The sequence below is a fragment of the Myotis yumanensis genome, unplaced genomic scaffold (assembly GCF_028538775.1).
Source record: "Myotis yumanensis isolate MYYU_CA2020_CCGP unplaced genomic scaffold, mMyoYum1.0.hap1 SCAF_2, whole genome shotgun sequence".
In the NCBI taxonomy this organism is placed as follows: domain Eukaryota; kingdom Metazoa; phylum Chordata; class Mammalia; order Chiroptera; family Vespertilionidae; genus Myotis; species Myotis yumanensis.
Window position 1 is genome coordinate 180,244,549 of NW_027223753.1, and position 17,096 is coordinate 180,261,644.

The window sequence follows — 17,096 nt, forward strand, 5'->3', positions numbered from 1 at the left end:
AGCTGATGCTGGAATGCCATTCAACCTCTGGAAGATTGTAAGTGAAGAAGAGCTTGAATAGAAAGAGCCAGTAGACTTAACTGACCATAGCTAAATATTGCTACAGACTGAATATTTGTGTGTCTCCAAAATTCATATGTTGAATTCCTTATCTCCCTAATGTGATGGAATTTGGAAATGGGTTCTTTGGGATATAATGTGTTAGAGTTGGTCATGATGATGGGGCCTTCATGGTGGAATTAATGCCTTTATTTTATAAAAGAAGATCTGTGTGTGTGTGTATGTGTGTGTGTGTGTGTGTCCTGCCAACCCCCACCTTGTGAGGACACAGGAGAGAAGACATCATCAGCAAACCAAAAAGAGGGCTCTCACCAGAAGCCTACCATATTGGTACCCAGTGTGCCCATCTTTCCAGCATTCAGATCTGTGAGAAATAAATTGATTTGTTTAAGCCAACCAGTCTGTGGAATTTTGTTAAAGTAGCTCAAAAACACAAAGTCAACTGTCTTACATTTGTAAGTTTCACGGGTCACATAACCATGGGAGCACATTTGCTTGGGTGTGTACTGGGGCCTTAGAAAAGCTGGGACAGGTCTGGAGAGGTGAGGGGCCTGAAACTGAAGCCTCATCTGCTCCTTGGTATATCAGCCTTGGCTGTTCAGTGTCCTCAGGAAGAATCCAAGCTCTGTTCTCTTTACCCAGATACTCCTTCCTTGCTACTTCACCCCTTGGAGTTTGGCTTCTACTCTACCTTCCTGTAACTCAGCAAGGACCAGCTAACCACCAACACAGTATCTTCCCCTAGTCCTTATTTTTCTCTACCCTCTGTCTTTTTTCTCTGAACCAAGCTACTCCCATGCTTGTCACGTAGCACCTTCCTGACTCACTAACTTCCTCTCTTCCCACCCTCATATATCCCCATGCTCCATCTCCCCTTGTGCTCCCCAAATGATGGAGCTTTCTTAAGTTCTGCCCCTGACTCCTCCTTCCTTCTCTCCTTGTCGAGCACTCTTCCTTGGAAATCTCATTTACTCAGAGACTTACATTGTTACCTCAGTCTATGTGCCTGATCCAGTCTCTGTCTCTCCAGACAAGAAATTTCTCTCTAGAGCCCATTTTATTGCACACATCTCCCCATCACTGTCATCTGGGGTCTTCCCTCACACTAGCTCTTCCCCTTGTCTGTTAGCTCAGAGATCATTGACTCCTGTTTCTCCCCTGACCACTGCCTTCCTTTCTCCCCTTCCCACTGCCATTCTTCTAGCCTTAGAATCTCTCAACTATAGTATAAGACTCTCCATTGTTCCAGAGAATTCTACAACCAAATGCTTTCCCTCTTTCCCCCAGATGTTTTCTTCCTTCTCCTCAGAACTGCCACATGCTTTTTATTTCTCATATTGGATTTATTATATTTCATTTTGTGTTTATGTAGCGATAAGTAACACATATAAAGTGCTTACAAGGTGCTAAGCATTGTGCATTATCTCATTTAAGTCTCACTCCCACTCTGTTACTATTATTAACATGATTATTATTGCTATTTTCAATGAAGAACCTGAGCCTTAGAAAAGCTGAGTAACTTGCTTAAGGCCTCGTAGAAAGTAGCAGAGAAAGAATTTAGATGCAGCTCTCTGACTACAAATAACCAGAGCTTATCACCAATAACAAATAATAATTATAACTACCATTTACTATGCACTTGCCATGTGCTCTACAAACTTCTCATTACCCTATGGGATTATATTATTATTATCCCCTTTTTATAGAGGAGAAAACTGAGGCCCAGAAACTTCATGTCATCCTCCGAGTGCTTCCTAGCTGGTACAGGCAGAACTATGATTGAGGCACAAAGCATGGGACATTTGGCTCTAGAGCCCTTGCTGGAAACCATGTCACCCATCCGCCTCCCTCTCTGCTCTGCTGACTTCATCTTTATTGCCTTGGCCATTCTACTATAAAATAGCCTCCCTGAAAGCAGGGCCACTTCTTACTCATTTTTTTTCATACTAAAGATGAGTTTACTTTGAAATAATTTCAAAATTACAAAACATTGCAAATATAATGCAAAAATACTTTTTTTCCGGAACCATTTCAGAGTAAGTTACCAACATGTTGCTTCACAACAATTCAGTGTAAATGCCCTTCAGATAAAGCCGTTCTTCTATATAACTATAATTAAAACCATCAAAATGAGGAATTTTACATTGGTACATCATGACCAACTAATTTCAGACCCCATTCAATTTTTAACAATTGTCCCAATAATGTTCTTTATAGCAAAAAGGATCCAAAGGATATTATAACATTCGGTTGTGTGTTTTTAATCTCCTTCCATCTGAACTACTTCCCCAGTCTTTCCTCAACATCCATGTCCTTGACATTTGAAAATTGCAGGCCAGTTATTGCTAAAATGTCTCCCAATATGCCTAGTGCTTTCTCAGGACTAGATTCAGGTTCTGCATCTTGAGCAGCAATGCCTCAGAAGTGACACTTGGTTCTTCTATGTCTTTCTATCAAGTGGCCACAATTTCTTTTTGTCCCTTTTCTGGTAAGGTTAATTTTGATAACTGGATTGAGATGATATCTTCTAGGTTTCTTCAAGTTACTTTTTTTTCCTTAATGTATAAATATTTTATGAAAGTACCTTTTTGAGATGATATGAATATTTTCTCCTATCAAACTTTCATATGCTTATTTTTAATATCCATAGATATTTATTGGCTTAATTACTACTGTAATGTTGCCAAATGGTGATCTCCTTCTACATCTATTAGTCATCATTCACTTCTCTTGATTTATTTATCCATTGATTTATTTATATTAGTATGGGCTCATAGATACTATTTTATTCAATTTTATGGACATCTATTCTGAAGCTCAAATTATCTCAGTTTTTCTGTCCTTTGGTGAGGCTTCTGTGTCCTTTCCCTTGAGTATCCTTTACATCCTGGGACAATAAGGTATTCCAGGCTTTTTTTTTTTTTGCTTTCTCCACCCCGGTCCTAGAATCAGTCATTTGTCCAAGTCATCATAGCTCCTTTTAGTGGAGAATGGTACTAAGAATTGAAGACCCAGCTCTAGGTGTGCTTGCTATGACTGGGGTGTCACTGCTCTGGGATTCTCAGTGCCAAAGCTAGGAAATGTGAGTGTATGTGTGAAAAGCAATGAGTTCACATCAATACCTCCAATTCCAATCTAGCATCTCTTGGTTGATTACACTTTTCCTCTTTTCCACATTTATAACTCTCTTACTAAATAGTACAAAACCATTATCCTAAATTTATTTATTTATTGGGTCAGCCTTCCCATACGTCCCCATTCTCCTCCCAGGGATGCCCTTCTCATCCTACTCAGGCTCTGACTTCCCATGCCAGCCTGTCCCCACCCAACTCCACTCCCTCACCTTCCTACACAGTAGCCTAGTCTCGCTCATTCCCATCTAATGACCTCTAGACTGAATTATTCATGAGCCTATTAATTTTATAATAAAATTTTAGACTAGCAAAATGTTCTTTACTGAGTGGGTATTCAGTTCACATTTTTTAAAAGAATAAAATAAACACTTGCCCACTTGAAGTTTTTCTACATAAAAATGAATATTGATTATTATGAAAAGACAATACCTCAGTTAGAACAAAACTTAAACGAGAAAATAAGTTCTTATTGAGAAATCTAAATTTAACTTTTAGGAAGCATAGCCAAAGCATCAACCAAAAGGTCATCATTTCCCTCACTATCTGGCCTGCCCCAGAGGCCATAGCGTTCCTGACCTTCATTTTTTCCAGTCTGATAAGGAAAAAATGTTTACTTTTTTCCCAGAAATGGCTTTGTTCCTTCATGGATTTAAACTGTCTATTTGTTTTTCTTTCCAGGCTGATTAAAGTCTGCTGCCTGGAGTTTAAAATCCCATCATGGGGTTGTTGTGACACACAATTGCCAACTACTTTCTCCAAATTCAGATTCCACTTTCCTGTGAGGGTCTCTCTCCAGTCCCATCACTGACAGCGCCTCAGTCTGAAGCTCCACTACACTTCCTGATCCAGGATAGTTTTCCTTTCTAACTTTTCAAAACTATAAATACATTACAAAAGGGCATGTACAGGTTTTTCACAAATTGTTACTTTTCAGTTTGCTGACTTATTTTCAATTAAGGTGCACACAGATATGATGCAGTTATAAAGTAAACAGATGTCTGGCTCATGGTTTTATTACTTTTGCAGTTTACTATAAACATATTAAAATAAATATATTTTAAAGAATAGTTGTGCTTCAGGGCTTCCAGAGGGATTACAGAGTATGGCTACCAGCAAACAAAGGTAAAGAATCCATGTTTCTCACACTTACATTAAAACCTCTAGGAACATTTGTGAAGGACTGGATTGGAAATTTCAGTGACTATTGAATAACTTCTACCGAGAAACTTCAGGTCCAACCCATCAATAGTAAGGTAAGACAAGAGCATAGTTTCTATTACCATCAACTTTAAATTGTATGATAACAATAACAACTCACACATATTAGCACATGTATTCTTCACAAGAACCCTTTGAGATAGACAAGATCAAAGTTACAACAGGGTTGCACAAGTTCACTCACCCTCGAGGTGGCAGAGCTAAAATGCAGTCCCAGGTCTTTCTTCAAGGCACACTTCATACTGCCTCTCCAGACCAGAGTATGTTTGTAGTAGCTTTCCAATTTCTCAACCGCATTTTCTGCTGTGCATCCACACTCCTATCTACCTAATGAGGAAGATAAATCAAACCAATAAACTCTAAACTCATGGGGAAAATGCCTTCTGAAAGGATGTTTTCTTCAACTAACTGGCTGATTCAAAAAATTACTTTACCATCAAACTAAAGAGCAAGATATCTTAAAGAAACACTCAACTACATTATATTCAGAAATCAGAAAACTCTTCTGATATTCATTATGGGCATTTTTTTAAAAAATATATCTTTATTGATTTCAGAGAGGAAGGGAGAGGGAAAGAGAGATAGAAACATCAATGATGAGAGAGAATCGTTGATTGGCTGCCTCCTGCACATCCCCCACTGGGGATAAAGCCCGCAACCCAGGCATGCGCCCTTGGCTGGAATCGAACCTGGGACCCTTCAATCCACAGGCTGACGCCCCATTCACTGAACCAAACCAACCAGGGCAATTATGGGCATATTTTTAACTGATAAAGGAGAATGACTGGTGCTTCCTCTGGATTATTTTTACTAGGATATAAAGACAGGATATTATGTTTTATTGAAAGACTATTTTTCAAAGATGGCTATGCCATAGCCATGAAGACATAGAATGAAAAAGAGTCAGTTATTTAATGGTCATTGCAAAACCCAAAGAAGACCATTTCAGTTTTTGGTGAATATATTACTTCCACCACTTTAGCCTGCTGAAAATTCAAAGAATTCTATTTTTTCTTTTATTTATTTTTTAAAATTTTTTAAATTGTTTCAATTATAGTTTATACTCAATATTATTGTGTATTAGTTTCAGGTGTATAGCATACTGGTTATACAATCATATACATGATCCCCCTGATATTTTCAGTACCCAACTGGCACCATACAGAGTTATTACAATATTATTGGCTATATTTCCTATGCTTTACTTTACATCCCATGACTATTTTCTAACTACCAATCTGTACTTCTAAAACTCTTCACCTTTTTATCTCAATTCCCCAACCTTCCCTTCCCCCAGGAACCATGAGTCTATTTGGGTTTTGTTGGTTTGTTTATATTGTCCTTTAGATTCCACATGTAAGTGAAATCATATGGTATTTGTCTTTCTCTGACTTACTTATTTCACTTAGTATAACACCCTCTAGGTTCATTCAGGCTGTCACAAATGGTAAGATTTTGTTTATTTTTTATGACAAGGCAATATTCCATGGCATGTACCACAGCTTTTTTTTATCTCATCTACAATGGGCACTTGGACTGCTTCCATACTTGGCTATTGTAAATAACACCATAATGACATAGCGGTGCATATATTCTTTCAAATTAGTGTTTTGGGTTTCTTTGGGTACATACCCAGAAGTAGAATCTCTGAGTCATAAGGCAGCTCCATTTTTAATATTTTGAAGACCCTCCCTACTGTTTTCCACAGTGGCTATACTAATTTGCATTCCCACCAACAATATGCGAAGTTTCCTTTTCTCCATAACTTCATCAATACTTGTTTGTTGATTTATTGATGATAGCTATTCTGACAGGTATGAAATGTCTCATTATGGTTTTAATTTGCATTTCTCTGATGATTAGTGACATCGAGCATCTCTTTAACTGTCTATTGGCCATCTGTCTATCTTCTTTGGAGAAGTGTCTGTTCAGGTCCTTTGCCAATTTTTATAATTAGATTGTTTGTTTTTTTGGAGTTGTTTGAGTTCTTTATAAATTTTGGATATTAACCCCGTATCAGATGAATCATTGGTGAATATGTTCTCCCATTAAGTGGTTTGTCTTTACTTATTGATGGTTTCCTTCAATGTGCAAAACCTTTTTAGTTTGATGTAGTCCCATTTGTTTCTTTTTTTTCTTTTCTTTACCTTGCACTTAATTCTTTAATCTATTTTGAGTTTATTCTTATATATGGTGTAAGAAGGTGGTCTAGTTTCTTTTTTGCACATATCTGTCCAATTTTCCCAACACTACTTATTGAATATGCCATCTGTACCCTATTATATGGTCTTGACTCCTCTGTTAAATATCAATTGACCATATAGGCATGGGTTTATTTCTGAGTTCTTTATTCTGTTCCATTGATCCATATATCTGTTTTTATGTCAGTACCATGCTATTTTGATTACTATGGCTTTGCAGTATAGTTTGATACTAGGCAGTGTGATTCCTCCAAATTTGTTCTTTCTCAAGATTGCTGTGGCTATACAGGGTCTTTTGTGTTTCATATAAATTTTTGAATTATTTGTTCTAGTCTTTGAAATACACCATTAGTATTTTGATACAAATTATATTGAATCTATAGATTGCTTTGCATAGTATGGTCACTTTAACAATGTTCATTCTTCCTATCCATGAGCATGCTATATGCTCCCATTTATTTGAATCATTAATTTCTTCAGTATCATAATTTTCTCAGTACAGGTCTTTTACCTCATTGGTTAAATTTATTCCTAGGTATTTTTTATGCAATTTTAAATGGAATTGTTTTTTTGTTTTCCTTTCTGATAATCCATTATTGGTGTTTAAAAATACAACCAATTTCTGAATATTTACTTTGTATCCTTGTACTTTACTGAATTTATTTATCTGTTCCAGTAAGAATGCTATTAATATAAGCAATATTTATTGTGTTTTATGATTATAAATTTAACACACACTCATTGTTTTTACATGCAGAAAGCTAAAAAAAGAAAATTAAAATCACATATTCTCATCATCAAGTGATAACAACTGGTTTCTTTTAAATATGTGTTTCATGTATTTGCATGTCTGGTTTTGTTTTTGCAGAATTGGGATTATATATTAAAGGGTTTTTTCCCCTACTTTTTCCATTTATACAATAGCATTTCCCATGACATGAAACTATATAATGTGACGTTAGCAGATGATTTATAGCCTATGCAATGTACCTAATTTATTTAACCATAATTTATTTAACTCTATTATTAGAAATATTGGCTTTATTTTTGCTATTAAAAATAGCAATTCTATAAATAGTTTGGCATATAAATCTTTGTCCACCACTTTGGATAGATTCCTAGAAGTTTATTGAATGAAAGGATATGAACTCTTTTAAGAATAAAAATTCATATAGTTAAATGCATTTCTAGGAAAACTGTACCAGTTTACACTTCAACCAACATATTATCTAAAAAATTTTGGTAGCTTTTTATATTTTAACATCATTTTTCCAATTTGCTAGTTAAAAGTTATAACTCATTGTTTTAATTTGCATGCATTTGACTCTTAATACAACCAAATATTTTTGCATATGTTAATTTCCCATTTATATGTGTGTTTATGTGTGTTTTCTTCTGTCTTGTATCCATTTTAATGAAATGTTTACATTATTATTTTCAAATATATATTTCCATTTTTTTAAATCTAGAATCCCTTGGCAATATTATTTACCAATAAGTCATTTGCTTTTAATTTTTAGTAGTCAAATATCCAATGTTCCACCTTGTATTCAGAGCTCATAATGTTTTAAACATATCATTACACATTTTAGTAAATAGGATAGTCATCTGTTAATCTCTTCATTTGGACAGTAGATGTTAAGTTACTCAGTTTGAGGAATCCAATAACCCCTTATCCAGCAATCTCCACTGGCAGTTTTAGAGAGCAGTGAATTATACCAAAACATTCTTCCAAACTTAACCTTTCATAACCCATTTTGAATGGAGCTTTGAACTGACCTAGAGCCCTTTGAGAACTTTGTTTCTTTCCAGGAAAAATATTATTTCTTGGTTGTAAGAATTAAATTTTATCAAAGGCACCTCAAGAATCTTCTGGGGGACATTGAATGCCTGTTGCCAAATAGCATTTTGATGAGTTAAGTATAAATGAATGTGAAACATATGGCCTATATTTCCTTTAAATAAATAAGAATATAAAGTGGAACAGTGCCTGGTCAATTAGATTTGGAACAGTTTGGAAAGAAAAAATGACTTTAATTTGAACCCAAAATATAACTTGTTTATTGGCCACCAGTATCAATAATTCATAACAGAAGATAAGAATTCCAGGTTTATTTTTCTTCAAGCTACATTTCATGTCTCTTCATGGCAGTATTTTTAGAAAGAGGAAAGGACATACTTTTCCTTTTATTTCAATTCTGACATTGTGAAATATTAAGATTCACATCAAGCCAGATGAATCCTCTCAACCCACTCCACATTGAGCCAGCCCAAATGTGTGGCGGAAAGACCAACACTGATAGCACAGAATTCCCTTCGAGGAATCGAGCTGATCCCAGCCAAAACTGCCATCTGTCTCAGTGAAATCTGTCAATTGTAGCTATTTATGAACTCTCTAGTGGAGCCTATAAATGGCTCAATCTTACCTTGCCTGCTCGATGTTACTCTCTTATCCACAATCTTAATTGTCACTAAAAATGTTCATTAAATGTAGTCTTTTGGTGAAAAGTATGATGAGGCTGGGCTTTGGAATCAAGCAATCTTCAAGTCATATCCTGATGACATCTGCTATGTGGTACTGGATATGTGATGAATATCTCTGTGCTTCAGTTTACTTATCTGCAAAATGGGGGCAGTGCTGTCTCTCCTGCCTCACTCATGGGTGGTGGGGAAAAGTCACTGAGAAAATAAGCACAAGTGTCTGTCATCCATAGCAGTTATTTAGGCCATGACATTCCCCAGGCCTTTCTTGCATTGTTCCCAGTCACACCAAGCATGACAAATGGGATTGGAGAGATGAGCAGGGAATAAGTTGCATGTGAGGTTAAAGATGTTGAAGGAATGTTTAGCTTTCGTTTTATTTTTCAGGAGTAACCTACATTCTTTTAACAGGATACTCAAAGTGGATGTTGCCTGATTTTTTAATTTACCAATTCTTATCTGAAATTACTTAGAAATAAACAGCCAGGCTGGATGCAGTGCCGCGATATGTTTTATCAGACAGAGTTTAAGCCCATTGGGTGCTGTGACAGCTGGAAACTCATCTTCATTAGGTGAAAACAATGGTCACAAAGTGTCCCCTGTGCTGCGGGGGGGAAGCAGCCTTTGTGTGGTGTATTCCACACCTCATTTCCAAGGGGCTTTATTGAAACAATAAAAATTGCATGGCGAGGCCACCTGTTGTGTGTGCGCGTGCACACACACACACTCACACACTCACACTCACACTCACACACACACAAAGGAAAAAAGAAATAAACAGAAAACTACAAGTGGAGAAAATTCCAATCCAACCAATTCTGCCAGTTCCAAAAATGTTAAATATTTCCTAAGCATGAGTGGCCTCAGACTCTTTCAGCCAGCAGACCAGGCAAGGGATTACTAGGGACCAGTTTTGCTCTCCGATAGGCTATGTTTGTGCTAAACCCAACATTCTAAAGCTCAAATACTCTGAGTCAGTTGTGTCATTATTTGTACCTTTAGTGGACTCACAAGGTCACCGATAACACAAAGCCAGTAAACCCCAAATGTCTCTCAAAACCAAAGCAGAAAGGGTGAGGCAGCAGCTTAAGCCAGGAATCTTTATCTCAAGACTTGCTAAGGAATTCTTCCCGTTTTAAGAATTATCACAGAAGTGTGAAGTTTTCCATAACATTTTGGAACATTTGAAAAATATCACTGTGTCATAAAATCCATGTCTAATGTATCTAAGACTGTTAAGACATTTCAAGCATTTTTACACCCCAATACTTAAAAGGGAAATTTTTCTAAGAATTAACTATTTCATGAGCTTTCCCAAGCCTCAGAATAAACAAAACCCAAACCATCATCAGTCTGCAATTTATTACTTATTCATAGCTCTTATACATAAACAATAGGCAACCTATTTTCTATGACAATGTCAAATTTAAGTATCCTGTTTCTATTTTTTTCCACGAGTTTATGTCTATATTCATAAGTTCACAGGGTATTCTGTGTTAGGCAGGTTATGAGCACAGCCTTGGAGTCAGACGGAATGATTTCCTGCATTTGCCGTGAGTCATTTGTGTTACCTTGGGGAAATGGTCTCTAGCTTCAGCCTCCACATTTATAAATTGGGTTGAGTAGCATGAACTTTGGCTTAGGAAATAAAGTCATAATAATTATACTTTACCTAAAAATATGTCAATTGTGCTCCACACAGCAGTGGTAAAACTCCATAATGTATAGAATATTTACACAGAAATTGTATTGTTCTCCTTGGATTTTTTGCCTTTACACACACACACACACACACACATACACACACACACATACAAACACACACACACAATTCTCAGGGGCTCTGGGGTTAGTCATTCCTCTTTCTGTTTCCAACACTGAAACCATTCACTGCCTTTCAGCACCACACCTACAGGATCACAGCGTGGAGAGAACATGGGTACCTCTCTAAACACTCCTTACAAAATATGTCTTCTTGGTGAGTTGGAAGATTTCATGTGCATGGTCTTAGAAAGTCACACCCTCCTCTTCGGATCTTTATTTCTTTTTCCCCCCCTTTTTTTTTGTTAGGTAGGTTTGATGGCTCATGTCTTCTCTGGGTCTGTCTTCAAGGATTTATTTTAATAATTGTAACATTATGTAACAAATAAGTACTTTACACTCAAGTGAATACCCAAAATGAGATCTTAAAAACTATCTGCATAATTTAATCATTCTTACCATCTTTGACCATTGTGACAAATAATCTCTCTTGATTATAATAAGCCAGCTTCGCTGTGGTTCTCATAAAATGAAGTTTGTGGTGAACACTGCCCAAAGAATGCAGGTTCCGTTTCACTAATAAACTTGGTCTTTCTTGTGGACTTTTTGGAAATGATTAAATATTACAAAGGTAATCCACATGGAAGAGCACATGAAATAGTTGAATAGCAAAACTTCACTGAAACAATAAAGAAAGTACTTTTTAGCTCTAGGCCCAGTGTAGGTTTGGGGAGAAACTAGGTGAAAGTGTAGGGAATGACTGAGATATTGGGAAACAGGAAGAAACAGAGCACAGGGTTTCTAATTAATGGGAGAGGTTCTTCCAGGATTCCTTAGACAGCGATTATTATTTCTTAGGGTCCTTTAGGCTAGGAAGGTGTCTAACTCCTTTTTTAAAAAATATATTTTAGTTGACTTCAGAGAGGAAGGGAGAGGGAGAGCGAAATAGAAACATCAATGTTGAGAGAGAATCACTGATCGCCCACAATGGGGATCGAGCCTGCAACCCTGGCATGTGCCCCAACCAGAAATTGAACCATGACCTCCTGGCTCATAGGTCGATGCTCAACCATTGAGCCATGCCGGCCAGGCCTCTAACTCCTTCTAATGATAGTTGCAGCAGGTACTTGCTAGGAGGCATTTTTGCTGGGGGGAAAAATCAGGGGAGATCATTCTTCATGGGAGAGACTAGAGCTACAGCTGCATCATTACACAGATTTGTGACTGGACAAATGAGTTAAAGCAATAGACAGTTGCTGGCACTCCATCATGGGGGCAGAAGGCTGTGCACTTCCAGACTGGAGGGCGACAAACACAGAAGTGATGCAGTCAGGACCCAGGGTGTGGATTAAGGATGTGTACAGGGTGGGGCCTCCTAAGCAGGTCAGACCACAGAACGGATATGGTGAGAGAGAGAAAACATAAACAGACCAACTCCCAGCACAGCCTTTCTTCAGCAGCCACGTGGTGTGGTGGGAGATACAAATGTTTGGGGGACAGACTGCCATTCTTCCAGGCTCCTTCATTCACTATCCATGGGGCCTTGGTCAGGGTAAACCCAAGAGCCTGTTTCCCCATCTGAGTGAAGAAGGAGATACTATCTGACCTCTAGCCTTACCCAACAGTGTGACCTGATGGTCAGCAATGTGATTCTCTCCACAGGCAACACCAACCCCCTCTCTCAAGGCAGTGTTCTGTAGACCTGATGAGCAGGCCTTTGTTTTGCTCCCTATGAAAACATTTGCATTTCTTTGATAAAGGTTATTAAGTCACCTCTCAGAACCTGAGTATCTTTAGGGGGAAAAAAATAGTAAGAGTTTCCACAAACGCAAGTTATGTTATTCTTCCTTCCCTCCACCAAAGATTCAATTAACAAGAGGGAAAAGGTGGCGTGTTTTTAACAAGTTCTTCACGCTGAATGGCTTAGAGATGTACATTAGGCCTCCTTTTAGTAATAGGAAAAAATTATCTCGTCATGACTCAACTCTCTCTCCCACCTCCAGAGGAGGCCAGCAATCAATCAGCCGGACAGCAAGATTGATTTTCCAATTAAGTCGGCATTTGTATCTGCTCTCAGAGCCACAGAAGGCTTCTCTACTGTACCTTCCCAACACTTTCCTGTTTGTACTCATTTGCCCTCCCATTTAAAGTATTTTCAAAGTTGGGAGGAAAAAAGGTTAGAAAGCCACCCTCTCCCTGCAAGTATCCAATAGGATCATTGGCGGCTTCGGGGAAGAATTACGTCAAGTTATTGAGCAAAAGAGAGAAATTGTTGACAGGAGTCCATTTGGACTCGATTCGGCTCACACATGGATGAAATTTGCCACCTCGGCCCTGGCTCCCCCCCAACCCCCAGGCCCAGCCGTGGACACAGCTGGACCAGCCAACGCAGATGGCCGGAGGAGGGAGGCTTTTAGCATTCCTAAAAGCTCCATTTCAAGCATCGCTTGCCAAAAAAGGTATAGCAGGCTTTTGTGCAGGCCTGGGCGATGAGATGTGCTTGTGATTTAATTTACTGAGGGGGAAGAATATGAGACCCTGAACAGCTCAGCCGGATTCGGCGTCCTTAGGGACGCAGCAGGAGGAGAAAACGTACTTTAGCAATTCTGCATCCAATGTGCCCCTGCCTGGCTGCCCATGACCTTCCTTCAGTGAGAGACCCTGGGGAGTAAGGCTGAAAGCAGTGAGAGAAGCCTGTATCTTTTTTAGTTCATTCCTGGTACATCCATTACCTAATATTTTATTTCAAAGGTTGGTCTTTCACTAGTTCAAAATGCTAATTTTGATTTGGGGAGCATTCTTACCTGAACTGGGATGAATTTTACTTATGTTCAATGTGGGAAGAAAGGGAGGGGGGTGGGGGAGGAAAGAAAGAAAGAAAAAGAAAGAAAGAAAGAAAGAAAGAAAGAAAGAAAGAAAGAAAGAAAGAAAGAAAGAAAGGAAGGAAGGAAGGAAGGAAGGAAGGAAGGAAGGAAGGAAGGAAAGAAGGAAGGAAGGAAGGAAGGAAGGAAGGAAGGAAGGAAGGAAGGAAGGAAGGGAGGAAGAAGGGAGGGAGGGAGGGAGGGAGGGAGGGAGGGGAGGGAAGGAGGGAGGAAGGAAGGAAGGAGAGTGGTAGTGGCTGAGGAAAAGTGACTAGGGGCTGGCTGTGTGTGACAGGCTTATTTAAGAAACAATTTGTTTTAAAAACCTTAAAAAAATAGCCATTCAAGTAGCATCATTTGTATTCAGTAAGTAGCTCCTGGTGCTGGGTTGGCACCACTCCAGACATTCGTGTCCCCCTGGGCCGCACAAACACAACATGCTCCAAATTGAACTCATCTTCTTTCCCTGAAACCATGTCCTCTTTCTGTCCTCACCGATTTCTGTATGTGGCACCTCTGTGCTCCTAGTCATTTGGTTCAAAACCTAGGGATCACTGTCAACTCAGTGCACCCTTGACCCCACATCCAAGTAGTTGCCTTATTTTATGAAGAAGACCTCTAGCTGTCTCCAGCATAATTTGTTATCATCCCTTACCTGGATTATTGCAACAACCTCCTAAATCTCTCCCTCCCATCCAGTCTCCTGTTTGCTGTCTTCTATTTCATTGCCTGAGTAAAATCCTAATCCTTTCTAAAGAGGATCTTAGATTCTTCCATTCCATGTTCAAATTCCAGGGGCTTCCCACTGAATTCCCACTGATCTGAACTCCTCAGATCAGAGATATTTCTAGATATTCTCCTATGACACCAGACTTCAGTACTTTCCATAGGAGGATGGTAGTGTCTCCTGGACATTTTGGAAATTGTGTCAGAGTTCTGTCATTTGCCTCAGTGACTGGAGGTCACACTGTCATTTACGAAGTAGAAAATTGAGCGTCCCAAGCACCAGACGCCACAGAAGCCTATTGAGAAACATTGCGACAAGTCTGGCCAAACTTACCTTCACTCTTCCTCCAAAAATATATCCCCCTGAGTATGACCCTACTCACCTTCAAATCAGCCCCATGTGCCCCTTCTGCCAAGCAAACTATCCTGATCACCACTCTGTCCCTAATACACATGCACAAAGGCTTTGTCTTTCCCTTTCCTGACTCTCAGGGAGCTCATCACAGTTTGCCTTTCACGGGTAAATTGGCCTCACAATCCCTCCAATAGACTGTAAGCTCCTTGAGAGACAGTACTTCTCGGAGTTCCCCATTATCCCTGGTTCTGCTTACCACAGTTTCAGTTACTCATAGTCAACGTGGACCAAAAAGATTAAATGAAAAATGCCAAAAATAAACAATACCTATGTTCTAAATTGTGCGCCATTCTGAGTAGTGTGATAAAATCTCATGTCATTACACTCTGTCCAGAATGTGTATCCTCCTTTTTTCCAGAGAATCCACGTGGTATACACTGCCTGCCATTAGTCTCTTAGTAGCCACCTCAGTTATTAGATCTACTGTCAGGGTATTGTAGTGCTTGTATGTAAGTAACCCTTATTTTACTTCATAATGGCCCCAAAGTGCAAGAGTAGTGGTGCTGGAAATTTAGATATGCCAAAGGGAGGCCATAAAGTGTTGCCTTTAAGTGGACAGGTATGTGTGTATAGAAAAAAAAAGCATAGTATATGTATTGTTTTATACTATCTGATTTTAGGCATCCACAGGGGCTATTGGAACATATCTCCCAGGGGTAAGAGAGGACTACTCTATATTACTCATTTTTATATCTTTGATACAAGTTACAAAATGCTTTGTATACAATTAAGTGTTTAATAGGAAGTCATTAAATTGATCAAAGATGAGGCTCCGTACTGGCAACGGAAACCAGAGGCCCTGGAATCAGGCAGAGCCTGAAGGACTAAGTGGTTAGGAAAGGCAAGAGCAAAGCATATTCTCAGACAGGGGCTGACCAGGCAGAGAGAATCTGTAGCCCAGACAAGCAGGCTGAGGAGGAGGAGAGGGAGTCCAGGTGAGAGGCACGGCAGCAGAGCTCAAGGCCCCAGTGGTCCGGCAAAGAAAACATCAATGAGCAGCTCAAACAGGCATCCAGAAACAAAAGGACAATTCAGAATCAAAAATGATCTTATCAAGCGGTTAAGAACCTGGGTGGGCAGTGGTCTTGGCAGGTTGTACCCGGAGGCTCAGCAGATGAAGGGAAGCAGCTGCGTGGCAATGGGACTGAGGTCCAGCTGAACTCATGTTTTGCCCCAGGCTCCGGGCTCTTGTGAGGGCTCCTCTGAGTGGGTGTGTCAATTGTTGCTCCATTAGCATGAGCCCTGCAGGAGGCCACAGACCTTGGAAGCATTTCTTTTGCCTGTGTACACAAGAGGCAGCAGAAACTTTTAGAAGGGAAAGCCAGGGGGTAGGAACATTAACTGCCTTGCTGTTTGAGGGGGGTGGCTGCATGTGGGGGAGGGAGAAAGGCAATGTTTCAGAAGTACATTCAACTATGGTTAGTTGGAAACACGATGGGCAGTTGGGCAGGAAAAGTGACTTTGGGGAAGAGATACAACACTTGAAAATGGATTTTGCAGAAGAAATGGGAGGGGAGAAATGTTAAGACAACAGATGTTGTTAAAAATGTTAAAACACATAGTGAAAACAACTGTGTTGTGTGCTAGGACTAAACTATGGGAACAGAGAAAAGAAAATGAAAAAATGTGCCAGAAAGGAAATTTCAAAGGCAAAAGCATTAAGGCCTCAAAATGCAGAGTCTCCCTGGAGCGAAGAGAACAGAATCAAACAGTCAAAGAGAAAGACTGTGCAAACTACAGAGAGACCCCTTGACTGAAAAGATCAGACTCAAGTGATATAACCCACGAATGGAAAAGAGTTGGAATGAAAGTTAGAAGAGACTGAAATTAATTGAAAAGTCCGTCTATTTTGGAAAAGTAAAAACCATTAACTATGGCAAGACTAACCAAGAAAATTCATCAATGGCTATTTATTGGAGGAGTATTTTGTACGAAGCATCTTATTTGAGGAGGTGATATTTGAAATAGGTCTCAAAGGAAAGGGGAGGGGGTTAGAATGTTAAGGGAAATAACAGAGCATTCCTACATAATACAGACATCATGAATAACAGCCTGGAACCAGGGAAGTATATTCCAGGGACATTAGGAGACAAGTCTACTGAACCAAAGAGAGAATGGAGGGGAGAGAAGAGAAACAGGAGGAGGTGTTTGGCAGCACCAGAAAATTTAATCATCATCTATCCAGGGGTGAAACATTAAATGCCATGGGGAAAAGGGCGCGGACGTCATGGGGATATTG

General features: G+C 39.2%; 1 long non-coding RNA gene across 1 annotated transcript in view; it reads right to left on the bottom strand.

The window, feature by feature from the left end:
• The window catches only part of LOC139004089 (uncharacterized), a 637,181-nt gene that overhangs the window by 175,248 nt on the left and 444,837 nt on the right, over window positions 1-17,096 (bottom strand). Inside the window, exon 6 of the long non-coding RNA XR_011470331.1 lies at window positions 4,597-4,739. This is a non-coding gene — a long non-coding RNA (uncharacterized lncRNA). The remainder of the gene's footprint in view (window positions 1-4,596; window positions 4,740-17,096) is intronic.